The sequence below is a fragment of the Schistocerca gregaria genome, chromosome 1, assembly GCF_023897955.1.
Source record: "Schistocerca gregaria isolate iqSchGreg1 chromosome 1, iqSchGreg1.2, whole genome shotgun sequence".
NCBI classification, from domain to species: Eukaryota; Metazoa; Arthropoda; class Insecta; order Orthoptera; family Acrididae; genus Schistocerca; species Schistocerca gregaria.
This window is the reverse complement of record NC_064920.1, coordinates 467272804-467285546: the sequence shown is the minus strand read 5'-3', so window position 1 is coordinate 467285546 and position 12743 is coordinate 467272804. Positions and strand designations below refer to the sequence as shown.

At 46.1% G+C, this 12743-nt stretch overlaps 1 non-coding gene across 1 annotated transcript; it reads left to right on the top strand.

Moving 5' to 3' along the window:
* Positions 1-12273: 12273 nt before the first annotated feature.
* Trnas-uga (transfer RNA serine (anticodon UGA)) lies at positions 12274-12355 on the top strand. Its single transcript has one exon. It is a non-coding gene; the product is annotated as a tRNA-Ser (tRNA).
* The last annotated feature ends 388 nt before the right edge of the window (positions 12356-12743 follow it).

Sequence of the window (12743 nt, the reverse complement as noted above, 5' to 3'; positions counted from 1 at the left end):
TGCGATATTTTTGAAGCTGACGCCTTTGGAATTCCTCTGCCTTTGTGATAATGCAATTACCGCTGAGGATGTGAATTACTCCGCCCTGTAGCTGTTCTGATTGTCTATTGCTTGCAACAAGAGGGACATAGTACACATCTCCCGCAGGAGCAACAAGCAGGTGCCGCATTTTCACCAGAAAAGAGATTTCCGAATAAAGTGGCATGCAGTGCAGTCGTGGCCGAGTGGAGAGTCAGCCGGCAGCGGCCGTGGCGGTCGGACGCGGGTTGTTTTCGCTCTGGCCTATGGCGGTCGCGTGCTGTTTGGTGAGTGTGCGCATTGCTACGTTGTTTTATTGTGGCGTGATGAATTGCATTCGACTATAATGGATCAACTTATACGGAAAGACACGTTGAATTTGAGTTTTGACCCTCATTATGCACGACCCAAATCCTTTGAGGTTGAGTTATTTATTAGAGACGTCATGAAAATCACTATTGATGATATGATTGGCATTCACCTATCTATCGTTAGCAGTACGGTGTACCTAAAATTGTTGAAACTGGAGAAATGCGAACAGGTCGTTCAATCTTGTGGAGGAATGTTGAAGTTCCTCCATTCTGACGGCAATGTTGGTGAAGTCAGAATTTCGCTTGCCGGTCTCGGAGTGAGAACTGTTCGCATATTTGAATTACCCTTTGAAATTTCCGCTGACCAGATTAATGCCAAATTGAGGGAATATTGGAACTGTCATGAGCAATACGGCAGAAAAGTGGTCGACTATGCATATTTTCCCGGTTCTAAACGGTGTCCGTCAGGTGAAGATAGATATGTTAAAGCACATTCCGTCCTACATCACTGTGTGTGGCTACAGGGCCATAGTGCTTTATGACGGGCAGCCGAGAACTTGTGCGGGATGTGGGTCCACAGAACATATCCGTGCTCAGTGTGTCCAACGACACGTTGCGCAAATACCGGCCGGTGAGCGTGAGTTGCACGGCCCGACGTCTACGTTGCCATTATCATACGTCGTCCCCGCCCGGGCTAATGTCACCTCGGAACCTAGTTTAGATGTTTCGCTAGAGGGTTTGCGCGCAGTGCACGAAGGCGCTAACCGATGGAAGCGAACGATGTACCGAATGTTCCTTCTTCACACACCCAGAAGGAGGGCAATACTCACTCGCAGCTGGGGCACCCACCGGACACCGAAAGTATTCCCGCGGGCGTACCGGTTCGAGGCGACAAGTCCGACGAGGACCGGATGGAGTCGAACGAGATGGCTGGCCACCAGCCCCCGCGGTCTCCCAAATCTCAGAGGAAACGCCGGCTAGCACATCAAGGGGCAGAAGCAAATGCACCAATATTGCGTGAAAAGGCGAACCACGTCAGACAGAAACTGACTGAAGTGACTGACCCACTGTCGTCGGCAACCAGCAAAACGACAAAAAAATCACGGACGGGCGAATCAGACACTGATCACGGACGATTACCCTCAGGGGACTCTGCGGTGGCCGATACATTGGATCCGAAGCCTATGCCTGAATGTTCCAAGCTCTCGGATTGCGATATGAACGCAAACAAGTTCGTGTGCGATTGGTCAGATGACGTTGAAGAGGGTGGTCGGGAAGAAGATTTAGTACGGGATCGGCGCGGTATAGAGAATCCGTCTCAGAAGCTCAAGCAGATGTGTCCCACCAGCAACAAACGGCTACCGCCGGCGTCGGTGCAGTGGCTGATGACGCGGACTTCTTTTAGATGATGTTCGCCATGAACATCAATAGTAGGCATATTGTCACCTAGACCTCTGTTCTCATGACGTCCTTGCAAGCTTACCGCATTGCGACATTGAACATCAATAAGATCAGTAGCCCACTCAACTTAAAAAACCTTCAAGATTTTCTCTATGTCGCTGATATTGATCTCATTATGCTGCAGGAAGTGACCAATATTAACCTTGACCGTATCACAGGTTACAATGCCGTCGTTATCCTGGAAATGGCACTGAACTAGGGACCGCGATCATGGCTAAGGAAGGAATAGTGATGTCACATATCAAACGCCTGGCGAATAGCAGAGGTATAGCGACTACTATGGATACTACCAGATTTATTAATCTCTACGCCCCTTCCGGTTCTGGGAGACGACGACAGAGAACAGATTTTTTTAAAGATGGCATTGTGCCACTTTTCACATCACTTTCAGACCAACTTATATTCGCTGGTGATTTTAGCTGTGTACTCAGTCCCAAAGACCAGACACCAAATTTCAATCCGTCCGCCGAGCTTCGCGCCCTCATTGAAGAGTTATATTTAATAGACACATGGGAGCATAGACACGGTGACAGGCCCGGATTCACATTCGTTACTGGTCACTCAGCTAGCCGCGTCGATAGAATCTACGCATCAGCAAATATGAGGGAACATGTTTTGCAGGCAGAGCTATGGCCGACTGTCTTTACAGATCATGTGGCATATATATGTTCCGTCAATTTGGCCAAACAAGGGACGTACAGGGCAAGGGGACCCTGGAAACTAAATGTAGCGCATTTAACAGAATCCGAGTGTCACACAGTCTTCCGCAACACGTGGGCAGAATGCGAACGAAAGTTTCCCGCGTACGAATCTGCCATTACGTGGTGGGTAAAATGAGCAAAACCCGCCTTAACAAAAGCGATGAAGAATTATTCCAGAGGTCGATGTGCCTGGCAGAAGCAAACCCTGGAATTCTACTTTCAGTGTTTAAGGGATTTATATCGAGAAGATGCAACGGTAATATCAAATCGTATGCATATTAAACGAATACAGGCTACGATTTTAACCCTCAAACGGAAGCAATTGGAAGGCTGTAAAGTCAGGACACGTCTGCAAAACGTCGTACAGGACGAAACGACATCAATGTATCATGTTATTCGCGAACAGAAAAGGGGGCACAGAAAGATATTGACAGAACTGCACACTGCAGATGGTCGACACTTACACCAACAGCGCGACATACGAGACGAGATTTATAAACATTTCACAGCACAGTTAACGGAACACCCGGTGGATATAGCGGCGCAGCAAGCCCTCATGGCACGCCGTTTTGCGACATTGAGCACGGAAGAAGCAGACGGCCTCGCTGCAGTAGTAACTGACGATGAAGTAGCGGACGCCATTCGAGGGAGCCCACAGAATAAATCGCCTGGCCCCGACGGATTACCGGCCGAGTTTTATAGAACTTTTCGACACCATTTAGTTCCAAAGATGACCTTGGTCTGTAATGATATCCTAAATGCTGGAGATGATGTCCTAAGGAAATACTGTGAGGACATAGTGGTATTGGTCCCCAAAACCCCAACGGGCAAGACAGTCGACAATCTCCGACCGATTACATTACTTAATACGGATTATAAGATATTCGCGCGGGTCATGATGCAGCGATTCAGTACGTTACTCAGTACTGTCACGGGGGCCTATCAAACGAGAGTTGGGAAAACTAGAAACATCCAGCAGACGTTAGGCGAATATAGAGATATCATAGCTACAGCCGCCGTTTGTGACATCATCCGATGCGCTCTAGTCTCGCTAGATTTTGAAATAGCATTCGATGAAGTCAGTCACTCATATCTTCTGCGCGCGATGGCAGTAATGAATTTTCCACGGAAAGTTATTGACACTGTTACACTCCTGCTGAGAAACGAAACATCCAAGATCTGTCTCAACGGACAACTAAGTAAACCTATTTCCATCACTAGGTCGGTACGACAAGGTTGCCCGATGTCAATGGCTTTGTTTGCAGTTGCTCTTGAACCCTTGCTGTTCTCCCTGACGCAAGACCTTCCGGGATTACGTATACATGGCCAGAAGATTGTCTGCCAGGCATTTGCGGATGACGTCAGTTTCGTGGCGACGAAAGATGAAGAATTAGAACGCGCGTTTCAGCTGATAAACACTTATGAAGCCGCCTCAGGAGCGAAAGTCAACTGCAAAAAGTCTGGCGTTATGGCACTTGGTAGGGGACTAGAACTTGGCAATAGCCGTTCACTAAAAAGGATGGCAACTTTTAAATGTCTCGGCATTGAATACATGCGCAACATCCGCTGCACGGCTGCTCTTAACTATAGGAGATTGTTGGCACAAATTCGGGCCGGCATACGGCAACATCATTTGCGAAATCTCAACGCCATACAAAGAGTGCTTTTAGTCAATACTTACATCGTTTCAAAAGTCAATTATGTCGCGCAAATCCTCCCAATACCAAAAGTCATAGCACAACGCATGCTTGCGGCGCTCGGCCACTTTGTCAGTAGGGGACAAATTTTCAAAGTCGCATTTGAAACCTTGACGCTCCCCATGGGAAAGGGCGGCCTCAATCTGACTGATGTTTACCACAAAGCGAAAGCATTATAGATCAGCAACGTGTATAAACAATGGCAACGATCACCACATTCCTTAACGGCCCTTCTTCTCCATGAAATTGCACCAGCCAGCATGACGCCTCCTGTCAACGTAAGTCACATCCCGACTGCATTTTGCCACTTTAGTAATTTTTTCCTAGACTACAGCTATGTTCAATGCACCATACCTGAGAATGATCTTTACAGGGTCAGAGCGCTTTACAGCTGCCTGACGAACAGTAAACCGCGGAACAGAATAGAAGTAAAGTATAAAGACTGCAATTGGGCCAAGATCTGGGAAAACATTCACGATGCACACTTACCATCGCAGGTGCGGTCTACGTGGTACATGGCGGTCAATAGGATCATACCAACAAATTCAAAGCTACACATGATTCACTTGGCCGACACTCCGAATTGCATTCACTGTACTTTACTATATACCATCCAACATCGCTTTCTATGCGACGATGTGAAGGACATCTGGATCCTCTTTGCACGGAAGCTCTCAAGTATGCTGCGTACTGCACCTAGGATGATTACTCCAGCTGGACTCCTCAATCCCGATGCCGTTCCATACCCCCCCCCCCCCCCCCCCCCCGCAAAACGACGAGCAGTCAATTGGCTTCAAGGTCAGACGGTGTATTATATATTATCGGCGCCAGAAAAAAATAAAGAAGACTATTGGTTATACCTACTAACTCAACACCAGAAACTTCAACGAATAGACAAATATAGAGAAAAGTATGCTTCTTTCCTACTCCGAACATTAACGTAGAGAGATATTCATCCAGGGCGACGTTTGCAGTACGAAAATACTGCTGGATGGATCCTTCAGAATTATAATGGCCGCAATTAGGATTCGGAAGGCGGGAATCGAACGTTCACGAATATGCAACGGACCGCCCCGACAGTGGTGACACTTTGGGGGGCGATGCCTCTCCTGTCAACAGAAATACGAGACTGTTCTACAAGAACCCCGTGGAATTTTGGAGATCTAATACTCACATTACAATTATTCTTTTCTTACTTATTTAGGAAGATTCGTCTATTTGCACAGAAGACGTGATTCTTTCATGTTTGAATCTCCCATAAAAGAGGAGGAGAAGATTTGTTCCTTCTTGCTGCGGAAGACTCCAGCACCCTCCAGTTTATTTTCACATATGCAGTCTTCCTTGGACGTTGTGATGAGTTACTCACATTCTCGCAGAAGATTTCATTTGTTTAATCCCCACACCCAATATAGTGGTTTAACCAACTATCCAAATGCATACTGAAGAGCATTAAACTGTTACACGAATATCATTTAATTTAAACGGTGACTTTTTTATGGCGGAGAAGCCGAGCCGATGAAGGCAATTTTGGCGAGCGTGAGGACGGGCTAGAAGGGGTGGATGGAGACAGGTAAAAAAAAAAAAAAAAAAAAGAAAGTGGTTAAGGCGTCTGACTTGAAATCAGATTCCCTCTGGGAGCGTAGGTGCGAGTCCTACCGACTGCGAAAGTTTTCTCGTTCTCAAAGGATGGACGTCCAGCTGCGTCATAGCGGTTGCGTCACTGCTAAACACGTGTGTCGCCTGCAATGTGCAGTATTATTTGGCTCGAGAGTGCAGATCTACAGTCGCACCCAGAAGCCACAGCTCATCTCCCAGCCGTCCACCAGGTGTCACTGCAAGTGTCGCCTCCTTGGGCAGTGCAGATGTGTCCGTTTTAGCTTGCAGACGATGACGTGTAGCAGTTTATTAGCGAATGCAAGCCGAATGTTTTACCGTGAGTATCTGAAAGATACTACCTCTCATACGGTGGAGAGGCGCACACCTCGCTGGTTCTCGTTCTCTGTAAAAGAGTCAGCTGGCATCGATATAGCACCGTTTTATCTAGCGTCAGCGTCAAGTCAGCGAAGTCAATATTACATGAATCGAGTCGACTGGCTTGCTTGTTATGGTGATGGAGGCAGAACAAGTGTGTGTGGTGCTTCGGCTGCTCGCCTTTCAGCGGTCTGTCTTACGAGACGAAGATGGCAGTGAAATTGGCAAAGAGGCATTGGTGAAGCAAGACATGCGAAACAGCGATATTGCATCCCAGCCGAAATAGCTCAGTTGGGATCAGTCAGCCGGCGGACGCGGTCGAGGTCGGACGTGCTGTGTTTCGCGCCGCGCCGTCGCTGTTTACGTGTGGTGTGTCGCTGCGCTTGCCTTAGTGTCTACCGGTGTTTGGTGTGATCTGCAAATGAACTTGACTTCGTGATGTCTCAACCGAGTAGGAAAGATACACTGAAGTTTACCTTTGATAGAAACTTTGTCTGACCTAAATCTTTCGAAATAGAACAATGGCTAGAAGATGAAGTCAAGACAGGACTTGAGGACGTAATCGGGATACATCTTTCGATTGTCAGTAGCACCGTTTTCGTTAAATTAGCGAGTTCCGACATGTGCGAGAAAATTGTTGCATCTTGTGGTGGTATCCTAAAGTTTAAACATAGCGATGGAAATGTGGGAGAAGTTTCTTTTTCGCATGCCGGCATAGGAATACGGACTGTTCGAATTTTTGAACTTCCATTTGAAATAACCAGTGAACAGATAAACGCAGTGCTTTGTCCTTACGGTAAAATCATAAGCAATATTGCGGAACGCTGGTCTAGTGCACATAAATTCCCAGTTCTTAATGGGGTGCGGCAATTAAAAATCGAGCTGCAGAAGCACATCCCGTCTTATGTTCACGTTTGCGGATATCGCGCGATAGTAATGTACGATGACCAGCCTCGAACATGTGCAACATGCAACTCGACAGGTCACGTGCGAGCCGAATGCATGCAGAGGCGAGTGGCGCAGCTGCCTATCGGCGGGGCTGCCACGCCCCCCTCAATGACAACACTGCCTGTAACGTACGTGGCCGTGGCGCGTGGGCTTTCGGCTACACCCACGGTCCCAGAAGTTAGTGAAACCACTGAACTGCCTGCGACAGTGACACGAATGGAGACTGCCGAAACGCCTGATCAGAGCCCACCTAAACCAGTAGAAATATCTACGTCTGTCGTAGTCACAGAAGAACGGGCATCCGCGTTGCAAACGGCTGCGTCTCCACCGGCCGATGCTACTCCACGGGGGGAATCTCAAGCAGGTGATGATAAAAGCCCACAAAAGTGTGCATCTCCCAGAAAAACTAAAAAACGGTGAGTTGCCCGCCAGGGTGCCGAACAGATTGCACCGGTTCTGCGCGAAAAGGCTAAACAGATCGGAGAACAAATCAGTGCAAAAGCACCATGATCATCCCTCAGCTGGTTTACCATCAGTCCTTGACAATGTCTCAGATGCTCTACCTCTGAACCCCGAACAGTCAGCTACACTTCGAGCCGACCGTGATAACCACATGATCGACCTCTATCCTGTTGAAGCGTCAATAACCACCTCGACACGCCCTCAGCCAACTAGTTGAGCAGACGATACAGAATCCAATGCCGAAGTAGACAGTATGGATACTTCAGAAACGGTGACAGCCATATCTTCGGTCCCCAAGGACGACGATGTTAATGAGAAAGGTAACGCCTCGACAGAAACTACTGTGCAAAAAGAACTCGCGACTGATCCATTTTCAAACGGAGAATATTTTTAACTCTGCCTTTACAGTGACTGTCCATAGATGTTTTTGTTATCTTAAATTGCTTCCACAGTGCATTTTCGACGTGAGTTGCTTTTCCAGCGCTATTTATGATTGATATTGGACGGATTTTAGGCATTGCTTCTGTTTAGTCAACCACAATTCCGCCACAGGCCTATCGACTTGCTACTCTAAATATTAATAAGATACGTAGCGCTTGTAAATTACAACATTTAAAGGACTTTTTATATGCAGCTGATGTAGACATTTTATTTGTCCAAGAAGTAACAGAGATCGGACTTGATTGCATACCAGGTTATAATGTGCTTACTAATCCTGGAGCCGGTTGTGAACTAGGTACAGCTTTTATTGCCAAGGAAGGTATTATTATCACTGACGTCACAGAATTGCCGAACAGTAGGGGCATTGCGGGCACTTTTTACAACAACAGACTAATTAATGTGTATGCCCCATCCGGTTCCAGTAATAGACGTCAAAGAGCAGATTTTTTTAAAGAAGAAATAGTTCCTCTCTTTAGCGTCCGCCACGACAATGTTATCTTCGGAGGCGACTTTAACTGTGTCATCAGTGCAAAGGACCAGACTCCCAATCTTAACAAATCACTTGAACTGGAACGAATTGTACGAGACTTACGCTTAATTGACTCTTGGGAGCTCAAGCATGGGGCTGCACCTGGGTTTACCCATATTACGACCCATTCGGCAAGCCATCTCGATCGAATTTATGTCACACCTAATTTGAGGAATACCATTCTGCAGTCAGAAGTATGGCCAGTGGCGTTCTCAGATCATGCTGCATACATCTGTACTATCACTCTAGACCGTCAACGTACGTATCGATACAGGGGCCTGTGGAAATTAAATGTTTCACGTCTGCAAGACTCGGCGTGTCAAGAAGCCTTCCTCCAAACCTGGCGAGAATGTGAGCAAAGATTTGCCTCTTACAATACAGCCATTGATTGGTGGCTCAGGTGCGCCAAACCTAAAATTAGGTGGTGTTTCATGAACTACGCACGGGAAAAGAGCTTTTGGCTTCGCAGGACGATCAATTTCTATTTTCATTGTCTGCGGGAACTGTATACGCTCGGCACTTCGGCCGTCGAGAAATGTCAACGAATTAAGAAAATCCAGGCCAAAATCCTAACCCTAAGGAGGACGCAGCTAGAAGGCTACAAAGTCAGGTCGCGGGTCCAGACTACTACACACCAAGAACTCACCTCAGTCTACCATATGATCCAAGAAAGTAAGAAAGGATCCCGTAAAATTCTGACGGAGTTAACTGCTGAGGATCGCGCAACGCTGACTACGCACAATGAAATTAAGGCGGCGGTGCTAAACTACTTCACCACCTTGATGTCAAAAAAAGAAGTTAACGTGCAAGTGCAAGACGATCTTTTGAATAATTTGCACAACAGAGTCAGTCTCGCGAATGCGGAACAGCTATTAGCCGTGGCAACCGAAGAAGACGTGGAATATGTCATCTGGGAAAAAATAAATCCCCCGGACCTGACGGAATTCCCGCCGAATTCTATAAAAAATTCTGGAACACCATAAAGGCGAAGATCACTTGCATCTGTAACGAACTTTTAGACCACAACAACGTAATCCCCACCAGCTTCTGTGAAGGAGAAATCGTTCTAAAAAAAAAAAAAAAAAAAAAAAAAAAAAAACCTCAGGCGGTGCCAACGTAAAAAGTCTAAGACCGATAACGCTGCTCAACAGCGACTATAGAATCTTTGCGAGACTATTGGCCCAACGGCTTAAATCCACGATGACCAGTATCATTGGCCCTTACCAGACCAGCGTGGGCAAGGATCGGAAAATTCAACAGACTTTATGCGACTACCATGATTTAATCTCTATTGCGGAAGTCTGTAAACTGAAATGTGCCATCATGTCCTTGGATTTCGACAAAGCCTTTGACAGGGTAAACGACCAGTATCTCTTTCGTGCCATGTCTGCGATGGGTTTTCCACCTGGGTTCGCTGCCATTATACAACAGATGGTAGGGACTAATTCATCCAGAATCATCATCAATGGCCAGCCTACCCGAGCAATAGAGATAGCCAGTTCCGTCAGGCAGGGCTGCCCAATGTGCATGGCGCTTTTTGCGATTGCCATTGAGCCTTTGTTAGCTACCCTGACGCTAAGTTTACAGGGCATCGTCATACATGGATCCCGAGTTGTGTGCAAGGCGTATGCAGACGATGTCGGTTTCCTTATCATAAATAGAACTGAAGTGGAAACCGCACTAAAGATAGTCAGGCAATATGAGCAAGCGTCCGGTGCACAACTAAACTGGACAAAGTCTGGAATATTCAATATTGGGCGCGGCCTAGGATCGCGCCCTCACAGGTATCTACGTCAGCTGAAGATATTCAAGTGTCTTGGAATTGATTTTCAGCGTAATATTCGGCACACAATTGCAACCAACTATAGAAAGCTTCTACAGACTATTCGTGCCGCCATACGGGAACACAGTGTACGAAAACTAAATGAAATTCAGAAAGTCACGGTCGCAAATGTATATCTCACCTCAAAACTCAATTATATCGCTCAAATTTTGCCAATGTCTGCACTCACTGCAAAACGAATTATGTCAGCATTAGGACAGTTTGTCAGCCATCGTCACATTTTTAAAGTTCAGTTTGACACCTTAACGCTGGCCACAAAAAATGGTGGCTTAAATCGTGTCGATATTGGAAAGAAGGCGCAAGCTTTATACATATCAAAAACTTTCCACCAATGGAAACACTCACATTACAATTATTCTTTTCTTACTTATTTAGGAAGATTCGTCTATTTGCACAGAAGACGTGATTCTTTCATGTTTGAATCTCCCATAAAAGAGGAGGAGAAGATTTGTTCCTTCTTGCTGCGGAAGACTCCAGCACCCTCCAGTTTATTTTCACATATGCAGTCTTCCTTGGACGTTGTGATGAGTTACTCACATTCTCGCAGAAGATTTCATTTGTTTAATCCCCACACCCAATATAGTGGTTTAACCAACTATCCAAATGCATACTGAAGAGCATTAAACTGTTACACGAATATCATTTAATTTAAACGGTGACTTTTTTATGGCGGAGAAGCCGAGCCGATGAAGGCAATTTTGGCTGATAGTCTCGCTGCTCACCTGCTTACTGAGATAGCTCCGGCCGACCTCAGTCCACCCATCACGGTGCAACATATTCCAAGCGGACTTTACCATTTAAAATGTTTTTTTTTTTGTTGGAGTACAGTTATGCACAGACAAGGATCCCCGTACAAGCAATGACGACAGTGAAACGCGTGTACCAGGAACTCATGAAAGATAAGAAGCCAAATAACATCGAAGACAAATACAACTTTTACGACTGGAAGGTAATCTGGGAGAACATCCATTGTCCACACTTGCCGTCAACAATGAAAGCCACTTGGTATTTCGCAGTTAACAGAAAATTGGCCACTAACTCCAAACTACATAACATACACCTCGCAGAATCACCTTTGTGCATCACGCGTAATTTAATAGATACTGATGAACACAGGTTTGTGTGCGACGAAGTAAAAGATATATGGGCATATATCACGAACAAGTTAGCGCTCATCAGCAGAACATCTCTCAGATATATAACGCCTGCTGCTTTTCTAACGCCGGATGATACTCCATACCCACGGACGAGAAGGAACGCACTAAACTGGTTAAAAGCCGCTACAGTACACTACTTATTTACAAAAGCAGAAAAGAGCAAAGAAGACTTCTGGGTCTATCTCACAACTCAGCACCATATGCTAATGAAAACACAAAACTACAAGGACAACTTCGCCAACTACCTGCTCAAAACTGTGACGTAAAATAAAGAGACTAACAGGTCAATTGATTGAATTTCATGTTACAGAACGTTCAGCAGATACTCACTCCAGAAAGGCGGACCATCTATAAGGCGAATAATATGTCATGTAGACCGACTCCCAAGTTACAACCATACTGAAGTAATCGATTGGCAAGAGTTTCAAGCTTCATCTCGTAAGCAGAAGAAAAATCAGTTTTTCTGTTGCGAGGAATATTTTCGTTCTCTTTCACTTTCGAAGAGATAAGAACACAGTTCATTTAATTTTAGAAGAAATTGATTTTCCCTTTTCCTTTCACTTCTTTGCCGTATTTCTGTTACCACAAGGCAATGGAGCTGCGATAATTTTCAGTTACTATCTCCTTCATATGGATGATAATATAAAAAAAAAGTGGCACAGCCTGGTGTGGTAAACCAGGGGTCGTGAGTTCAATCCTCACAGGAGGCAAAAAAAAAGGATAAGGCATGCAGTGCAGTCGTGGCCGAGTGGTTAAGGCGTCTGACTTGAAATCAGATTCCCTCTGGGAGCGTAGGTTCGAGTCCTACCGACTGCGAAAGTTTTCTCGTTCTCAAAGGATGGACGTCCAGCTGCATCGTAGCGCTTGCGTCACTGCTAAACACGTGTGTCGCCTGCAATGTGCAGTGTTCTTTGGCTCCAGAGTGCAGCGCTACAATCGCACCCAGAAGCCACAGCTCATCTCCCAGCCGTCCACCAGGTGTCACTGCAAGTGTCGCCTCCTTGGGCAGTGCAGATGTGTCCGTTTTAGCTTGCAGACGATGACGTGTAGCAGTTTATTAAGTTTATTAGCGAATGCAAGCCGAATGTTTTACCGTGAGTATCTGAAAGATACTGCCTCTCTTACGGTGGAGAGGCGCACACCTCGCTGGTTCTCGTTCTCTGTAAAAGAGTCAGCTGGCATCGATATAGCACCGTTTTATCTA